Here is a 21,553-nt window from a genome sequence, read left to right on the forward strand (position 1 = left end):
TGACTTTTTCAATATGTTGCACAAAGACAGACAGAACTAATTCAGACAGACCAGACAAAATAATTCGCTGTGTAAATATTTTATTAGTAACAGGGATTTTAGTTATCTGGTGATAATAATTAATTTAAAGTGCCAACTTTACCTTTTCTTCATTATGTTTCGAAAATGTATGTCTTTATTTTATCACAGGAATAACGAAAGTGTTATCTCGACAGCTATAATAATAACATTAACTTAATTAAATATCTCAGTAATTAGTATAATAGATGCAGGAAAGTCGTAAAAAGTCATTTATAATAATATAGAGAACGTGATGTTAGTAAACACGATAATATTTTTATAATCATTTCCGCGACATGTCAAAACGTGTGCGTATTAAAAGACTATACGCGTAGGGTTGGCACAACAAAGTTTTTAGCTAGTAAGAAAATTAAAACTCTATAAGCTCTGGCTCTGGTTGGCCGACGGTTGCGATGGATCGGGATGAATGGAAGGACTTGGGGGAGGCCTTTGCCCAGAAGTGGGACAGCATAGGCTCTTAAAAAAAGCTTAAGCACCAAAGCAAAACATCAGGATTCAGGATGCAAATTAAAAAAAAAAAGCTACTATGAATTAATTTATTATAACAGGGCAGTTGTAAAATGAAATCGTATCGCACCAATTCATATTGGGGCTTTGTGTATGGTTGCCCTAAAGTCAGGGCCTCCGTAAGGGCTACTGGCGCCTGTGTGCATAAAAAGGATTTTGGCGCCCCTTTAGGCAGATTTTTGGGTCCTTGTTTTTGCCACTAAAGATGGCGATTTGGCGCCCCTAGAGGATGGCGCCCGTGTGCATTGCACACATTGCACATAATATAGTAGCGGGGGCCCTGCCTAAAGTCCTAACGGTTAGGTACCTTGTTTCTTAAACGATATGTATATAACGTAATTTAAAAGTACCATACTCGCTTCTTATATTATAGGTTATGCTTGAAATGGCAAGGAAGAAAGATTTATCTTTATTTGTCTTACGACGAATCTTATACAAGCTTTTCTTCTACTTTTATGTCGAAAGTTCTCTAAAATCACTATTATTTAAATCATTAGCTATAAATGCCTATCCCTTTTAACATAATATTAATAACATTCAGTTTTAGTCGTAACCGTCCCATAAAAGGGACATTATAGTTCTATTATAACGCGATTCGCATTATGCAACTGTATTAAGTGCAACAATCAAATAATAATAAAATATTATAATATATAATCAATAAAATGAAACTTAGCTATCACATTATATTCTTTTATAAACGATAATTACCTGAAACCATTAAAAATTATTTGCTACCTTATAACTTAATAAGTAATTTATTGTTGTGTTTGTTAAAAGTTTATAAGGTTAATAAAACATAGTGATTCTTCATTAACTGTAACAAAATTTTAAAGTTAAAATTTAATAAATGTAGACGTTAATGACAAAAAAACTGTTGTTTTTGTTTGAAATAATAAATTATTATAATTCAAATACTGCATAGACAAAAGTAGAACTGTGTAATACAAAAAACTATAATCTCGATAAAACCAGGCTCTCTTACACGAGTAGGCAAGTAGGTTAAGCAAAAATACAACAAGTCAAAAAATTATACGTCTTATGAAGTAATTAAAGACTTGAGAATTAATTAATTAAAGGATAGGAGAGAAATAATGTCAGTAGTAGCAAATCAAATTTCAATTTGGTATCTATTTGTGTTGAAATAAGGCCGAGTGCTAGTTGGACTTACGCACGAAGAAATACGTACCGTTGACTATAAATAAGTAAAAAATTAAAAAAGGTGGCAAAATATTTCGATGTTTGTATAGGAAACCGTCTTTAAAATTAATTTCGGTTCTTATAGTATTATTTGTTGTTGCAGCGATTTCCATAATTTATGAAAATTTTATTTCTCTCACAATTTGGTGACACACAGAAGGATAGACCTAAATCTTAGTAATACAATTTCGTTTTTACATAGTACGCATACTAAATTTAATCGCTCGGTTTGAACATGGGAACGTTCGGTTCCCGCTGTGTCCAAGGGCGTGCGTACGGGCAAAGGGGGGCATTCCTCCTTCCACTGTTTTACAGTAGATCTACTTTTAGAGTAAGATCTACTTTCTAAATAAGATTTTCTGAATCTGCCCCTATACAGAATCTTGATTACGCCCTTGGCCGTGTCTAAACTCGCCCAAACAGTGCAATGTGTCAGCCCTATGCTCTCTGCTGCAGTTCGTGAGGCGGCGCGGGCGGTGAAAGCGGCGTGACGCAACACTCAGCTGTTCGCTAAAGTCACGGCCGTACGATGTTTACAAGCCTTTAACTTCACCCCGATTATGTCTTAATCTGACGTTATTGTTGGATTGAAATAACTTGACTATTGCCATCTAACTACAAAGTATTTAGAGTGAGTTACACCAATTTACTTTAAGAGCTATAACAAAATATTAAATCAATTATCAAAAACAATGGTTAAAATGGTGACATATTTAATGATATCCATAACCGCTTAATTTTCTTCGATTATAGTTAATGTTCAATTTGACATAAGGCTCCCAGTGTTGTCATAACAAATTATGTTATCCTATTAATTTCTACGGATAATTAATTTACTTTTTTACTCTCAGCCCCATTTACTTCAACTGTTAACAATAAAATCATGTTGCAAGTGACATTTGTTAAGTCCTGTGATCATTGTTAAAGTTATTGCTAAAATTAACCTTAACAGCTGTAACTATAACAACGCCTGTGGTGCAAATCACTCTTAAAGAGTTGTGTAGTTAAGACGTAAATATGACGTGTTGATAGTAGATCACAGCTTAGTACCCCCAAATCCGCAATTTGAACCATATTATAACGTAGCTATGTTCATTGGTCACTATTTTTTCTATTAAAGTACAAAATTGTATTCTAGTGTATGTCAAATAAACGTGTACTAAATGGTTATGACCAATCAGAATACGTTTCCCGTTAGTACTTACAGATTTGATGTCTATATTATTAACATTTTATCGGAGCAGTATAAAATATGCAATTAAAATTGCACAATAATTGTGGTACTGAAATGTACACAGCTTAGAGCTTAACTATGAACATTTTATTTTAAATGCTTTATAGTTAACACTGATGGTCACATCAATGCCAAGTATTTGGCTCATCATATTTTTGTTTGTAATAAAGCTTATTTTAAAAATATTTGTAAAAATGTTAGTTGGTTTATAATAATAATATAATACGGGAGAGTTTTTCGCCTTAGACGGACAGAAACAAATGTAAAATATGATGTTGGTATGCATTGAAACGGGGATAGTCAGTGATACAGTGAAAAAGTAACACTTTTAGGTTTTTTTTTAACACTTACAAAACTTGTATTAGAAATATATTGAGAAGCTTGAAATAATTTATAAAATAGATGTGGCAATATACGGAGAATAGTAAATTGTAAATAAGACAACAAATGATTATATAACGAATTTGAATGATTAAATGAAACATGCAAATAATTGGCTCTTCCTCTTGGAAGGGGGAACAAGACGTCCCGCAATAGGGGCCGCTAAAAAAATAACACGTTCATCGCAATAAAATTCAATTTGGTTTTTTTTTTACTTACTGATCATGATGGATGACATGAGGTCATTTTTGTCATAAATACATAGAAATAGGAAAAGTGACTGAACCACCTTGATTTGGGCGAGCAACCAAATATAAAATTAACAGGTCAATGCCAATAAAAACTATTTGAATAATTTACATCAAATTATCTATGTATGGAAGATCATTGCCAAGAATTTTGCACGTCTTTTAAAAATAAATACTAGATTAAAAAGAAAAAAAAAACAAGAAAAGTAAATTTTATGGTAGTGCTACGACGCGTAGGCAAGTTCGTAGCACGTCTACGAGAATTTCAAAGTTTATAATTTTCACAAAATTGTTATTTTTTTCAATTCATTATAATAATTAATAACTGATACATGTGAAACCTAAAACAAAATATAAAATATAAACTAACAACATTGTCAACATTGTCGAAATATTCTGTTAACATGTGTAAAATTCGTACCATAACGTCGTTTGTATCAATATGTATCTGCAGTTTTAAGCTACGAATAATAAAAAGCTTTAAACCAGTTATAGGATGTCCCTTGCAGTTACTTAAATCCTTAAGCCGGATCTACCAAAAATCCAGATGCAAGCGGTTCTGTTGCGTAACGCCTGAATCACAAGATCTATATCCGTTTGCACAATAAAACTGAATTATGTGGAAAGTAACAATGCTTAAGTGAGGGGAGTAAAGGCGAGAATGCAAATTTTAATGAATGTAGGTTTCTAGTGTTATCACGTTTCGTAACTTGTATATTGGAATTTCTTTTCGGCTTACGTGTGAACTGGTAAATTGTATAAAAAAGGATTTTTGGTTTTACCAGTGTAAGATTTTTTTAGTAGCTTTATAAACCGACTAGATGACGCTCGCTCCGTTGCGCCAAAATTCGTTTATCGTACGGGAATAGTACATTTTTCCAGGATAAAAACTATCCTATGTCCTATCTCGGGACTCAAAATATCTACATGACCAGCAAAATCGGTTCAGCAGTTTGCGAAGAGGTAACAGACAGACATACACACTTTGGCATTTATAATATTAGCCATTATTATTATGGGTATAATTAAAAGAAAGAAAATATCGTTACAACAAAAATTTACACATTTTACCTACGAATAATAAAAACTAAGGAAAAGAAACTCCGTCAAAAAACATGCTCCACAAAACTTGTCAAAAAAGTTTACCTTAGGCACAAATTTCAATACATTTGCAATATTTAGGTGACCTTGAGCGGTACTAGGCTGACGTTACATGACAGATCAAAAGGAACCAAATTTAAAACGGTAATAGTATGGGAGTTACGATTCCTTAGTTTTTATTATTCGTAGCATTTTACTATCCGCGAAAATGATTCATGTTAGGATTCTGTTGTTGAGGTGAAGTCAATGCTAGTCATACCTGACTGCTATTTGATATTACATTTCTCTAATAATATAATATTACTAGCTTGGCCGGCAAACGTTGTTTTGCCATACAAATTATTTATAGTATCCATACTAAAAGTAAATAAACAGCTATTCTCAGGCCTAACGAATGAACATACAAATTTTAATTAAAATCGGTTGAGCCGTTTTAGAGGAGCTCGTGCACAAACACTTTGACATGAGAATTTTATATAAGTATTAGATGTTAAAATCACATCGGCAATGAAAATATTTAAATCTCCAAACAAACTTCCTTATTAGTTCTTATATACAGACTTAGCCACAAGGTTCATAAACAGCCTTAGGTAATAAATTAATATTAAAGCCAATAGAGTTGTTATGTTACAGGTGCACACTGAGACATTTTAATGATTACTTAAGTGGATGTTTAACGAAGACTTTGGCAATTGGCATCAAATAAATGTTATTTACGTCAAAAGTGTCACCAAGTATAACTCCTTAAGTTACGTAGTAATTTAGTAATGGCTAAAATTAAATGTATCAAGTAATAGTTACTTGAGACATTTAAATATAATTAAATGCCAGACACTATGAAATGCCAGAAATATATATATATAATTATATTTATACTTGAGACATATAAATATAATTATATATTATAATTAAATGCCCTAAGACCAAAGTTGACATAAATTATAGCTAATTTATAAAATTCTCGTGTCACAGTGTTTGTGCGCGAACGCCGTCTGATTTTAATGAAATTTTGTATGTACATTCGATAGGCCTAAGAATAGTTTTTTATGCAGCTAGTTATTAGATATAATTATTATCAGTTGGCAGTTACAATAATATGTCGCTAATAATTATTATATAATATTTTTTGTATGTGACCTACGAATAATAAAAACTAAGGAAAAGTAACTCCGTCAAAAAACATGCTCCACAAAACTTGTCAAAAAAGTGTACCTTAGGTACACATTTCAATACATTTGCAATATTTAGGTGACCTTGAGCAATATTTAGGTACTAGGCTGACGTTACATGACAGATCAAAAGGAACCAAATTTAAAACGGTAATAGTATGGGAGTTACGATTTCTTAGTTTTTATTATTCGTAGTATGTGACAAACATTTTCGTTGCCAAAACTGAGCCATCAACAAAAACATAATACACCTACTTAACTTTAATGTTATGTAATTAAATAACTGTTACATAAGTGATTTACATACGCGGCAGAAGCTATAACATAATACTATTATGCTAATTCGTAATTTTATATTATGTACAATAACCATCAGATATATTAGATTACATTCATGTACTATTATGATTTATTATTATGCATAATATTATGTGATTCAGTGTACTAAACAATATTATAATACTATATGGAATCCATACTTACTTATTATAATTATAAATGCGAAAGTTTGTCTGTCCGTCTGTTATTTTTTCCGCCGTTGCCGCGGAACGGATTTCGCTGAAAGGTATCTAAGATATTTGAGGCCTGGAAAAGGACATAGGATACTTTTATCCCGGAAAAATTTACGGTTTCTACGCGATATAAGAATTTTAGCGCAACAGAATCTTGTTTCATATAAATTTTAGTTTAAGGGCCTGTTTCACCACTTTCTGATAAAGTTCCGAATAGGCTATTCACAATTTTTTGACAGATTCTCCATACTTGATTTGTCAAGTTAATTGGTGAATAGCCTATTCGTCACATATCAGGAAGTGGTGAAACAGGCTTTATAAGTTGTAACCAATCTTATAGTTTGTAAGTACCATTAAAGAAATAATTGATTCATAGGCAGATGGTGGACCTACGTCATTTGGTTAAGTCACATCAATGTTAGCCGTGATCTGTCGGCTGGGTTTGAAATAGCGCGAACAATTTACGTAGGTCTGCCTATGAATCAACTTCTCTGATAGTGCTATAGAATCTCTGTCTATCAAATATAAGCTTCACGAAGATTATCCAAAAGTGTTACGCGATCCTAAATGAATATTTATTTGATGAATACCTAATCAGTCAATCATTATCACCGGAAGTTTCGATTGTTCCACTTATTGGTGGGTCTGCTGTTGTGGAACGGTTTACGTAACCCAGTAACCAGCGAGCAGCAACCAGCAACCAGCATTTGAGCAGAAACAGTAAACACAGTATATGTAAATAGTGAAAGGATCGGAAGAGCTTGCGCGGAAACAACGCGTCGTCGACCGCTAGACCTCGTGTGGTATAAGTTATAAGCTTCTAGATGTTCACAACTTTATTCGCATTTGCTTTTATCGTAAACAAAACTATCCCATGTCTTTCCTCCACTCAACTTTGAGTATCCATATGATTAATCACTAAGCGATTTAAGGGATTGGAGAAGCTCTAGTAGGACTTATATCGCAAAACAATGTGCCCGACGATTTTTAGCTTGCATACGCACCATGGCATTATTCATAACCACAACGTGTTTAACGTGTTTTTTTTTGTGTGTGCCACAGCCCACAAGTCACAGCAATATGCTGTGACTTGTGGGCTGTGGCACGCATATAATATTTATATTTTTCGCGGTTTTTGCTATGCAACAGATCATTTTCCAAAAATTGATAAAAATAGAACAAAAAAGTGCTAACTTGCGGTATTAGCTGAGCTCTATTTTTTCTTCTATTTTTAGCTCGCTATTTTTTATATTGTTTTCTTATAATATGATATCATATTCTATGATGAAAGAAAACTACTAACGCTAATAAAGGCTCATCGCTCAACGCTTTTAACTTAGACCACACAGTCATTAAGTAACGACTAATATCGGTTGGTCGCCGCCCGATCTTCCGGGACGCGTTGCGAAACCCTTGTGTATGTCTATCTGTGTCATTGCCAACTCATAAACCCCAAATTACCGTATTTTTTTATTTAGCAATATGGCTGATTACTTGTGCATAGGCCGTGGTTCCGGTTAAGTATTTTTTCTTATTTACTATTTAATTGGTACTTTGCTTGTTATCATGAAAGTAAATAATATAATGAGCAGGTAACATTTTCTTGTAAGTCTCTCTTTCAACATTATTTACTTAAGGGGTCGACGAAGTGAGAGTGTGAGTGAGTACTGAGTACCAACTGTGTCCTGGGGGGGGTGTGCCAAAATATTTCGTTTTCGCTTCGTTATAGAATCGCCGACGAAAATGTATGGAATTGACATAAGCGTTCGTTAATATGACGTTGACGTTCGACTCGTCTTATGTCAATTCCATACATTTTAACCGGCGCGGCGATTCTATAACGAAGCGAAAACGAAAAAGTTTCGGCTAAATGGCCTGATCTGATTTTTTTTTAATCTTTTATTCGTACTAATATTATAAATGTGAAAGTTTATCTGTCTGTCCTCATCACACCCAAACCGTTGAACCGATTTTGATGAAATTTTAGTCCCGGGCAAGGATATAGGATTCTTTTAATCCCTAAAAATGTACGGTTCCCGCGCGATAAACGAATATTGGCTTAACGGAATAGCGAGCCTCATCTAGTTATTTGATAAGAACACATCTTTGTAGATATTAGGCTTATTAAAAACAATATTTGTAAATTAATTATTTATTTTTCCAAAATCCCAGGGAGACGACGGATCCCACTTTGGGAATCCCTGCTCTAGATATAAAAATCTTTTTCAAAATCTGCCAAGTGCCAAAGCGACTACTGACGTCATAATTATACACAACAATGACCTCAAATGGTCGTCTTTCGACATCGAATGACGCACCAGTGATTGTTGGTCCGGGTCGTCACATGGAAAGCCCAGATTATTGCCAATCAAATATACTATTTCTTTGTATGACCCCTAAATAATATATGAATAGTATGAATGTAAATATTACTCAGCAGTTATTCAATTGTTTGCAGTTTGAGGATTTTGACATGTAAAAAGACGAGTAACGGCCGTTCCCTATATTTTGTGGCGGTACCTACAATTCGCCTAACATTCCTGCATCGCGCTATCGAAGTTTCGGAGAACGGCAAGATATATACAACGTCTGAAATGACGTCAGTGGGCTTCGGCCTGACCGAGCATGCTATCTCGCTCGGTCGGAAGATCTTCCTTTTCGGCCGCCACTAACAACGTTAAATTGGTGACCACCGACAAGAACACGCATCCTTCTGGACATCAATCATCAACACTCCCCGCCCATCCGCACCACGTCAGCAGACATCAAGCATAACCGGGTCGCCTCGACCATAAGCCGCGTTAGGCTTCCGCGCCGGTCGAACCCGTGTCTGGCTTGAACGGGGCAGCCATAGGCTACAACGACCGGTCAACAAGCAGAGCACGGGGTCCCTCTCCTGGTCATTGCACGCGTAGCTTCGGCCCACACCTGACAACACAAGCGCATCGAAGAATACCACAGGTCTTCGGGGGGGAGTGATGTGGCGGTACCTACAATTCGCCTAACATTCCTGCATCGCGCTATCGAAGTTTCGGAGAACGGCAAGATATATACAACGTCTGAAATGACGTCAGTGGGCTTCGGCCTGACCGATCATGCTATCTCGCTCGGTCGGAAGATCTTCCTTTTCGGCCGCCACTAACAACGTTAAAATTTGATCTATCTCTGGTTTTGGCCTACTAGAGATAGGAATAGCTCACAATTGACATAAAATATATGTCTCTAATGTCTAATGTGAGCTATTCCTATCTCTAGTAGGGCAAAACCAGAGATAGATCAAATATTGGGAACGGCTGTAAGAGGGTCATAGTTTATAGCAACTGGCTATCAGCTGTTAGTACTGTCACCATCACCTCTACTTTACATCATTATTATTTTCCTTTTCTTATGAATCTAGCATTTTAACTATCTATTACTATTCAACGCCTCCGTGGTCCGGTGCGGGTGGTTTAAAGCTTGGCTCTTGACTCGGAGGTCGTGGGTTCGATTCCCGCGTTGGAAACATGTTATTTCCAAGTTTGGTTAGGACAATGCAGGCTGATCACCTGATTGTCTGACAAGTAAGATGATCCATGCGTCGGATGGGCATGTAAAAAGTCGGTCCTGCGCCTGATCTCTCGCCAGTCGTGTCAATTTTCCGTTTGGTTTTCCGTTCCACAGGGCTATGCGAGTATAGGAATATTGAGTACTCTTGTGTACTGCGCATGCACTTGGGCAGTATAAAATTACTCCTGCGTAACTGGCACGGTTTCAATGAAACTGGCCACCGTCCACGAAACCAGTGTGTGTGGTATTTATTATTATTACTATTATACTCACAAATTATTATTATTATGTAGTCTACTATCAGGTTTGTCTCTTCTTGCTTACTAATTCTTTTCTTGCTTATACGGAATAAAAATACACACTCTAGAAAGTAGGGGCTACTGCTTCCAGACTATTTACTTATACTTATACTTATTTTATTGTTTGAACATGTATGAGCGTTAGTCTCTTTTTCAGTGAAAATGAAAGTGTGCATTATTGTGAACCGCGACCATGTGACAGGTCTAACGCAAAGTACGTGTAACGTATTCAAGTATTTACATTAGGGATGGTCGTCAAATGTTATTGATACTGTTAAGACTTTGTCCATAGACATTAAACAACTTTTACGTTAAAAAAATATAAAATTTCCCTGGAATTTACGTACTGATGTTGTCATTTTACATTTACTGATTAGCAGTAGCTGTGCTTTTAGCCAAACTGCTAAGCCGATTTCATTGTATGTTCTTAATATCCTGTAGGTCTTATCAATCACTATCATGTTTCATACCCTCAATACCATTTGTCCTAATTTTTATAACACAGACTAGCTACTATAGTGAAAGAAAACAAATTAAGTTATGACAACCCACGACTGTGTTTAAAATGATTCTATTTTTAGCTCTCTATCTAAAATTGAATTACTTTAGATATTGATTCCTACACATTTACATGTAAATGCTCATCCCTAATACGGATAGTCCATTTGAGTGTGTAATATATGCGACTTTCCCTTAAAACATTGACCAAAGGTGTCACGGGCCGTTTGGCCATATTCTGGCCGCTTTCGTTTCAATTTTGGTCGTGAGAGTGAAGGATGTGTGGGATTCACTCTTGACTTAATTGTTTTATGTTAATAACTATCGATATGATGTCACTTTATTATTGAGAATGTATTTACTACAGCGCTATCTGTAGGTTGGTTGTGATTCTTGGTGAAATCCATGTTTAACATTAACACGATTTTTATTTATTAATATGAGTTTTTAAACTAAATTCTTGACGTAATTGTACATTTTTTTTATTAAGGCGCGTTCACTTCGCAATTTTTTCACAAGTTTTTCATAATAATATTAAATCGATATCAAGTTGATAGGTTAGGTTGCGAAAATTTGCTTCCTTCGATGCACTTTCCATAAACGATTTTAAACTTGTATCATTCGCTATTTATAATATGATAAATAAATGTAATAAATGTTATATTAAAAAAATATATAAATAAATGTCAATATTCATCCTAAGATCACCAGATGACGCTAAAAGATGCAGTTTTAAAAAACTTTTTTAAAATTTCCGAAAACTGTTCTAAAACAAGGTTACGAGATTAACCCAATTAAAACGGTTGATACTCGACAAACAGACACACCGACACACTTCACCGTGTTTATATACGTGCTGCGTATACAAAATATATTAAGTAAGTCATGTAATACATTATGTCATGTAGAAAGTTGGCCAGCTAGATGTTTGGCCAACTTATTGGCAGATTACGACATACATCTGGAAAGTAAATATGCAGGTTACGGCCTGGGATTTTCAGTGGTTTTATACGGTCAACCCTCGTACTTATAAGTTGTAAAGTTACATGGAGTAGGGGAGAAACTTTGGTGGTTGAAAAGTCTAAGAGTCCAAGATATCTTTTAGTATTCTCTTTTCTATACATTAGTAGCTGTAATTTGTTATTTAAAGTACAATAATTATAAATTATAAGTAAATAAAACTTTAGTACTAAAATATAATTTATTTATTTTATTTTATGTGAAAGATATTTCATAGAACCCCATTTATTTCCAACTAAATGACGCCCGCAACTCCGTTGCGCCAAAATTCATTTATCGCGCGGGAACCGTACATTTTTCCGGGACAAAAAGTATTTTATGCACTTTCCCAGGACTCAAAGTATCTCCATACCAACATCAAAATCGGTTCAGCGGTTCGGGCGTGAAGAGGTAACAGACAGACAGATAGACACACTTTCACATTTATTAGTAGGTATGCAACATGTAAACAAAACTTATGTACTGTATTAATAATTTTAATTGGTATGAAATATATTTTATAGAACCCCATTTATTTTCAATTGTGTAAATATGTGTAAAGGCGTTAAAAACAAACTAACAAAGTTATTCTTTTAGGTTTATTTAGGACTAGAAGAAACTGAATTATGGCTAGCGTCAATTATATTTCGATACTAGAAGAGGAATGGTATCAGTAGGTCAATAATTAATTTATTTAAAATTCAAGGCCGTTCTGTCAAGGCCAAGATGGCGCCTGGAATAAATATTAAAAAGTTGTATTGATTTATATGCATAACGTCGGCTTCCTATGTTATGTAACGTGTTGCCTACTTACCTTTGTTGATTGTTCACTACGCACTATTACATATTATTGAGTGTTTAATATCAAATTTAAATTATCTGGGTGCACGGTAGTGTACCTACCTTTTCTCGACGTGTTTCGTCGTTTTTTGAACCCTCATAGAGTTGGTTTCCGATGTAACAGATAGTTCATATTCTCAGAATATTATGATGTCAATAATAGGTTAATTAAACATACAAAGTCTCAATTAAATAGCTCTAATACTGTAGATTTTGTTGATATCTGAAATACACCGATTTCGTCACTGACATACTGACTCACTGACACACTGATGATCATCAAAATGTTTCTCTACTTCCTGAAATGCTAGAAAGCTGAAATTTGGTATGTTAACTAAGTTTAGTATACAACCAACAAAAAAACTTATAATGTTCGCTCGCCATACCCTGAAATGGGGGGTAGAGTTTTATATATTATTGTGACTTTCACCAATTTTAAGAATTAGGACATAAGAGTTTACAAGGGACTGTAGAGTGTAGATGGTAACTAAAAAACCTTTAAATAAGTACTTACAAGAACCAACTTACAAAAAGTATTGGAATCCAACCAAAAACATATCTTGTAAAATGTTGCCGAGAAGACCACATTCGGTGGTAATTTACCTCTACCTATACAATTATGGTAATTTACCCTGTGAAAAAGATACGAGATCTTATGTAGAGCCAAGCTTCTGAAAGTAGACGGCCTAACTATACTGACCCGGACTTAAACAAAGTCTAAATTATATCAGTAAATAATATGTATAGCTCGGCTGTTTCGTTACTAACTTCAGATCAGAAACTAAATATTCGCATCACCTCCACAACAGTAGAGAAACGGCGAATATTTACTGGTATGTAGAATTTGTTGAAGTTAGGGTCAGTAGAGTTGAGCCACCTACATAAGATTCGGTACCTATATACCTGGTATACCGTGGTTCGGAAGGTGTTGAGAGAACTCCTGATTCTTTATAGATACAAGTTTGGGAGTTTCGGCGTTGTTTTAAGAACAGGAACCATATGCTACTATGCAAATTACATTCATCATCATTATCATCACTACCATATTTTAAACCATTTCATAGTCTTTTAGATCGAGACTCGAGTTTGTCAAGCGATAATTAAAAAAAATCTATACCTACCTAATATTATAAACCTGAAGAGTATGTTTGCTTGAACGCGTCAATCTCAGGAACTACAGGTCCGATTTAAAAACTTATCTCAGTGTTAGATAGATCATTTATCGAGTAAGACTATAGGCTATATTATATTATCACGCTAAGACTAATACGACCGAAGAAACTCAGGAAAATGTGGGAAAAACGGGGGAAATATTTTTTATGGGAAAATGTACGGTTTCTGTAAAATTCCTAATTTACGCGGGCGAAGCCGCGCGGGACATCTAGTATTAGATAAGGCCTTAAATGCCAATTTCTTGGGTCTTACCTACCCATCGTTTCGGATATTTTACAATAGTTTTCGTATCATCACCGGAAATATAAAGGAACACATAAAATCAGTTTTATTACGTGTGTTATTCGTTTTAGCATAACAAAACAATATATTATAATGTCGCGAGGATAGATGGGGTCTAATCAACGGATATCCTTTAGAATTCAAGTGTTGATTTATTAGCAATATTGCAATTAAATACGAAGGAAATGAGTTTACATACTATACATCATATATGTCCATTTCTCTTTAGTATTTGTAAAAGCTTTGCCTGAGTCTAGGGATACTGTATACTAGATGTCGATGAACTCCGTTGCGAAAAAATTCGTGCATCGTGCAGGAATTGTATATTTTTCCGGGATACAATTATCCTATGTCCGTTCCTGGGACACTCAATGACAAAGATCTCCATACCAAATTTCAGCAAAATCGGTTCAGCAGTTTAGGAATCGAGTGTGAGGAGGTAACAGACAGACAAACACATTTTCGCATTTATAATATTAGTATAGATATTTTATGAAATATATTAATTATGTATATACATTATACATAGTACCTACAGGAAAAAAGTCCAAAGAGTGCGTAAAATCATAACAATATAATAATTTAAAGTACCAAAAAGCAATCGTTGATTAGGTTCCTCAATCGATAATATACCTTCTCATAATAGCTCACTTTTCGTATCGCTCATAAGCGATATTTTTAAAGTCAGCAATAACTTAAGTTAATGCTGACTTTAAAAAACTTTTAGATACTATTAGACTAATGGTATCTTTAGAATAAGAAACAAATAAGTATTATAAACTTATTGCTATATTTTTCCGGTATGTTATTAGGTTTAAAATATAGGTTTTGAGGTTACGGTCCTGTAATAATCCAAGGTATCTGATATCAGTTATCACGCGAAGGAAGCGTTACTCAAACCGACACACCCACAGATTTGTACAAAGCAATTTACAATTTAAATTTGATCTTAATTGTCTAAACATTGTTTTTACATCTAATATATAAAATTCTCGTGTCACAATGTTAGGCCGCGTACTCCTCCGAAACGGCTTTACTGATTTTAACCAAATTTTATATGCATATTCAGGGGTCTGAGAATCGGCTACTGGGTACTTTTTATATTGATAAGTGCATTTGTTGAATAAATAATAGTAAATTATTACAACTCGAGACTGACGGCGACCATTGTTTGTGCGACGGGATAGCGATGGACGTTGCCATGGTGACATACTTATTTAGTCACTTCAATAAAATAATACGGGCAAAATACTATAAATGGCAAATAAAAGTTTGCCAGGACAGCTAGTATTATTAAAAATGTACGGTAATGCACAAAGAGTTTAGAAAGGTACAAAAACAGTTAAAATATGTTGCACAAAGGACAACTGCACGTAGGTAATTGTAACTCAGAAAACAGACCATGAGCATATCACGTTACTCATCAGATTTTTAAGAGTAAGTCAGTATAGTCAGCATAATGGTGTTGCCTTTTTAAAAAGGAAAATAACTTTGAGGTCTAAAAAGTAAAAATATGAGATAAAACTCTACATATTTATAATTGTAGCTTTTTGTGTGACCGCCTATAATATAGACGGTATCCGAAGGTGTATCCGAACTTACCCTGATTAACTATATTATAGTTAACCAGGGTAAGTTATTGCCGATAAGAGTAAATGATACCCAACTGGACTATGTACAAGAATATGTCTATCTAGGAAAACAAATACCTTTCTCTAAGTCTCGACAGCTAGATGAAGTAACAAGAAGAATCAACATCACATGGAACAAGTTTTGGAGCTACAAAGAGGTTCTAAAATCAAATATGCCTATATCTCTCAAGAAGAAAGTACTAGACTCCTGCTTACTTCCATGTATCTCGTACGGTAGTCAAACCTGGATATATGATAATTCTATAAAAAATAAAATACAAATTTGGCAAAGATCCATGGAACGCAGTATTTTAAATATAAAAAGAAGGGACAGAAAACGAAACTCAGATATTAGAGAAATAACAAACGTTATTGATGCATTAGAACATTGTCAAAAACTAAAGTGGAAATGGGCAGGACATATAGCGCGGATGAATAAACAGAAATGGACATACAAAATAACTAACTGGATAGGGCCACAATACAAACGAAAGAAAGGAAGACCAAGAACAAGATGGATGGACGATATAATAAAAATAGCCGGAAAAGACTGGATGATTTAAGACAAATGATAGAGATGCATGGCAAAGTATGGAGGAGGCCTATTCTCGTAGAGAGTTCCTTAACAACTAATAATCTAATAATTTAATAAATTAATGAATGATAGTATTAATCAATAATATAATGTTTAAATTTTTTTTTCCTAATAATATTTGAATTGTTCGTAAATACTTAATTAGAAAATGTATTAAAACAAATAAAACACTGTAATTTTATAATACTATCATGTATGCATATTGTAATAATTAAGGAATAAACGAGGCTAAATAAATAAATAAATAAAAATAATCATATTATTAAGTCGGCAGTTTTGTTTATGTGAGCGTGAGAAATTTCGCTGTGGGCTACCGGATGGAGTCACCAGCAAACACATTACTTATTTTGAATACTTATTTAAATAATCTACAGATTTACTGTATAATATCACTAATTGCACGTTATATAACAGCGGAAGGCTTAATGTCTGCATAATTTCCTTTTGCGATTTTTACTGTGATTTAATAAACAATTCGCTTGGGGATTTACATTTAAGGAATGTTTGCAAATAAATAACATAACAGATTTTTAATGCGCACAAATAAATTATCATACGGGTAAAAAACTTGAGAGGTGTCAAGGGACACCCGAATGGAACGAAGTTATTTCTTATGTTCAAAAAACCTTTATACATATTAAACACTCAAAAAATTATTAAAAAACGCCATTTGACGCCCAGGAATACTAACAACGCGTCGCTGCTTATTCTCAAAAAAACGCCATCTAGTTGACGCACAGGAATACTATGAACGCCCTCTGCCCCTACCATGCAGGTATTAATAAAAAAGTGTCGAGGTCAAATATCGTTCTGTCTAGCCTCCTTTACCTACGCCGAACGTGCGATAAGGAACTTCGTTCCAAAACCATCCTATATCCTTTTCCCGGAACTGAAAAGATACATATTGTCACCGAAATCCTTTCAGCGAATTAGTGTGACAAGTTTCTTCCCTTTTCACGCTTACAACGCTGTTCCGATTTAGATTGTAAGTCCTTTGTCAGATTTATACATTTCTCACTATAATATAAGTAAGTAGTATGTATATTGTGTATTTTAATAAGGGTATATATTATGTCAGTGATCGTGACTGCTGTGACAACTTTCCTGGTGGTAACACGCACCGTCAACTACCGTTAAATTACGATGAGCGACGGCAACACGACCGTTGTTACTATACAAGTCTCTCTAGTAGTTTATACAATACTAGATGACGCCCGCAATTCCGTTTTGCCAAAGTTCGTTTATCGCGCGGGAACCGTACCTTTTTCCGTGACTAAAAGTATCCTATGTCGTTTCCGGGACTCAAAGTATCTCCATGCTAAATTTAAGCAAAATCGGATCCAAGTCGAAACAAAGACATGAGGGAAAAAAAGCGACTTTGTTTTATAATAATATGTATAGATTAGTGTAGATTATCTATCAATACTATTTAATACTTATTACAAAATTGTGTCTCTCTATTAATCTGTATCTCATCCTGAAGGTCTGTTTGTTACCTCTTTACTTCAAAACCGCTGAACGGTAGTAGTACGAGTATAAATAGTAAATACGCAAGATTTAAAACATTAACGATCTTACTACAAAAGATTTAAACACCTGTTGAACAGTCGATTTGAAAAAAATCAGTGCATAATGGTCTTAAAACAACTGTTCAACCGATGTTTAATCTTTTGTGGTAAGAGTAGGTAGGTAAGACCGTAATTATAAATATAATTATTTTCGAATATATTTAAATAAATATTCAAATATATTCGAATCATAATATTCCCTAATCGAGACAAACAAATTTCCGTGCGAATGAAGTGACTGGCAAGTTGTCTTTATTTCCCGAGCTTAGCGCACTCAACCAAACAGACAATACATATTACTCCACGCATGATGCTCTACAAAACACACGCAAAAATGCTCTACTCAGGCTGTTTAAGATAAAGATGGTTATTATATGGCAATAGCGGCTACGTAACCATCGTGTTATGGCGAACATTAGGCGTAAACAGTGCACATCATAATATATTTTAAGCAATACTGGCCAGCGATCTTGACTTGTCATTATCAGCCCCCGTAGACAAGTCGCAAAACGCTAACGTGTTTATTTTTAATTTGACATTAGTATTCGCTAGCGAAGCGATGACTTATTATATCAAATCGCATACATTTTGTAGCGCTAGCGTTAGCGTTAGCGTTAGTGCTTTGCCACTTGTCTACAGGCCCAGGGCGAACGAAGCGAGCCCTAGTATATCCCTGCACAAACTGAACATTTTATAGTTCAATTTACGGATAAAATATCACGCCTATTGATTTGTGCTTTATAAGTAAGTAATTTATATTTATACTAGCTGTCCTGGCAAACGTTTTTCATTGCCATATAAATTATTTCGCCCACATTATTTTATTGAAGTGACTAAATAAGTATGTCACCATGGCAAAGTCCATCGCTATCCCGTCGCACAAACAATGGTCGCCGTCAGTCTCGCGTTGTAATAATTTCCTATTATTTATTCAACAAATGCACTTATCAAAATAAAAAGTACCCAGTAGCCGATTTTCAGACCCACTGAATATGCACATAAAATTGGGTTAAAATCAGTAAAGCCGTTTCGGAGGAGTACGCTATCTAACATTGTGACACGAGAATTTTATATATTAGATGTTAAAGATGTGTTATCATCAGTCAGTCAAGGTGTGACGACACGAGCCCTCACAAAGCTCGGCTTTTAGCTAGTTATACGGGACACTTGTCTTACCAGTGGAACACGATTTCAATATGGCCTGGTCTCTAACAGATCAAGCTACGAATAAAATATAAAAATCGGATAGGCTATCTACCACTTAACTTGACAGATCGAATGAATGAATGAATGACTTTATTGACATTTATGACATGATGACATTTATAAGGATACGACTAGGAATACAAGAAAAAGGCAAAATATTCAAGTGACACAATGACGGCCTTTTTTTTTTCGTTGGGGAAATGCGTTTACGCATCCCCGGCAGTCTGGGGAGGGCTACCGGGGTATGTGGGACTCCCTGGGGGCGGAGGGCCGCGCCCGGGCATACCCACTAAAACCCCAACGGTGTTCCTGCTCTTCCGCTTAAGGCAGAGCCACGGGATACGCGGAATACACAACCGCGACTCTGCCAGCGGATGCCTCTAAAGGCTTCAGTGCATGGCTGTTAGGTCCACATTGTCACTATGACGCGATGCGCGGAACTTAGCGCATCGCGGCCAACTCGGGGCCTCGGTGATGTTAGGCGACGGCGTCTCCACGCCGTCACCTCGAGCTCCCCAGCTAAATCGGGACGTCGGGGCCATGTCTGACCCTTTGCCTACGCCTTGGCCTCCTCCAAGGATCGAGTGACACCGCCTCGCGCCTACGCTCTGACTCCTCTTTCGCTGACATCACCTCCTCGGCAAATGTCGCGACGGCTCTCCAGGAATTTTCGCTGCTCAGCATCGCACGTACGATCACTGGCAGCGAGATATCATCTCCAACGGCGGCTTGCAGAGGCTCTTTGTTCGGTCCATGCGGGACAGGCCAGCAAGGTGTGCTGTGCCGTGTCCCGTTCGTCGTCGCAATGGTGGCAGGCTGTTGTTTGCTCACGTCTGGCGATGTCGCACAGGTACCGACCGAAACACCCATGTCCAGTCAGTACCTGTGTGAGGCGGTAAGTTAGAGCACCGCCTTCTCTGTTAGCCCACTCCCTCAGTACGGGACGCATAGCAGCTAGTAGGTCGACACTAACTGTGGACTCGTTCAGAGGCGCAAGCCACTGCTCAAACGCGTGGTCTTTCGCTTGATTTCTCCACCGTCTTATGTGATCTGGCGGCGGAATATAGCCTGCCTCACGCTCAGCCTGGCAACGCCAGTAGATATCGGCCAACGATTTGGCTTCGATGTCCCAAGGGACGCTGCCTGCGAGGACACATGCTGCGTCTTTCGAGATCGTGCGGTATCCTCTTACCGCTCTGATGGCCAGTGTGCGTTGCAGTCTGACCAAGATCTGTCTGCATTTTGACGCTAGGTGTTCGGCCCATATTGGTGCTCCGTACATGCACATTGAACGCACTATGCCCATGTACAAGTTTCGACATTTTAGGCTGGGTCCTCCCAAGTTAGGGAGCAGCCTCGCAAGTCCTCCGGCAGTATTCGAGACTTTCTCCGACAAACATCGAAAGTGCTCTTTAAAAGACCACCGGCTGTCCAACACAAGACCTAAATAAGTCATGGACTGACGTACTGCAATTCGCGTACCTCCCACGATCACAGCAGCACCCACTGGCGGCGCATTCCGCGGTCCATGGAAGCAGGTTGCCTCGGATTTTTCCAGGGCGACCTCGAGTCCCAGGGCGCGTATGCGGCGCACCACTTCTGCGACCGCAGCGGTCGCCAGTATTATAGCATCTCGCTGTGTCTGCCCGCGACAGACTACTGCTGTGTCGTATACAATGGCGGCCTATTACTAGGTAGCAATCTCTTCCAGGCAACCACGGGCAAATGTGAAATTGCAGATCAAGATTGCAGATAGAGTATGGAGAATCTGTCAAAAAAGTTGTGGATAGCCTATCCGGAACTTTATCAGGAAGAGGCGAAACAAGCCCATTTAACATTGTGGCGGTACCCATAATTCACCTAACAATCCTGCATCGCGCTATCGAAGTTTCGGAGAACTGCAAGATATATACAACATCTGAAATGACGACAGTGGGCTTCGGCCTGACCGAGCATGCTATCTCTCTCGGTCGGAAGATCTTACTTTTCGGCCGCCACGAACAACGCTAAAACATACTTGTAAATAAGTAGGTATCTACTCATAATATCGTCCATAATATCAATTGTATTAACTTTCTCGACTGCGGCTAAACCGCGGTTAGTACCATCATGGATTGAGGGTGGAAGTCTAGAAAGCCGAACATACGCAAATTATAATTCATTTATCATATAAATAATAAATTATAAATGTGTTACACATTTTAATATGCTTTCATATTCAACATTTGAAATCTAAACTCTACCATTAGGAGGTCCAGCTACTTGTATATTTTATATGATTGTTGATATTTCTACGCCCTTAATGGCTGACGTTGTGATTTAGTAATTATGTTAATTATAAATTAAATAACACCGTAACAATTTCCTGAATAAAATGATTCTGATTCAATATGAATAAATAATTCAGAAAAGTTTAATCAAAATCGATGCGTCTGCTTGTGATCTAGCCCTGGTTACACAGATACTACTTGTTTGTCTATTTT

The 21,553-nt window shown here is 36.2% G+C and overlaps 1 protein-coding gene across 2 annotated transcripts in view; it reads left to right on the forward strand.

Annotated features, from left to right (window-relative positions):
* LOC121739777 (serine protease 33) overlaps window positions 1-21,553 on the forward strand; it is a 50,856-nt gene that overhangs the window by 17,745 nt on the left and 11,558 nt on the right. The gene's annotated exons all lie outside the window — the stretch shown is intronic.

Source organism: Aricia agestis, chromosome 2 (assembly GCF_905147365.1).
Source record: "Aricia agestis chromosome 2, ilAriAges1.1, whole genome shotgun sequence".
In the NCBI taxonomy this organism is placed as follows: domain Eukaryota; kingdom Metazoa; phylum Arthropoda; class Insecta; order Lepidoptera; family Lycaenidae; genus Aricia; species Aricia agestis.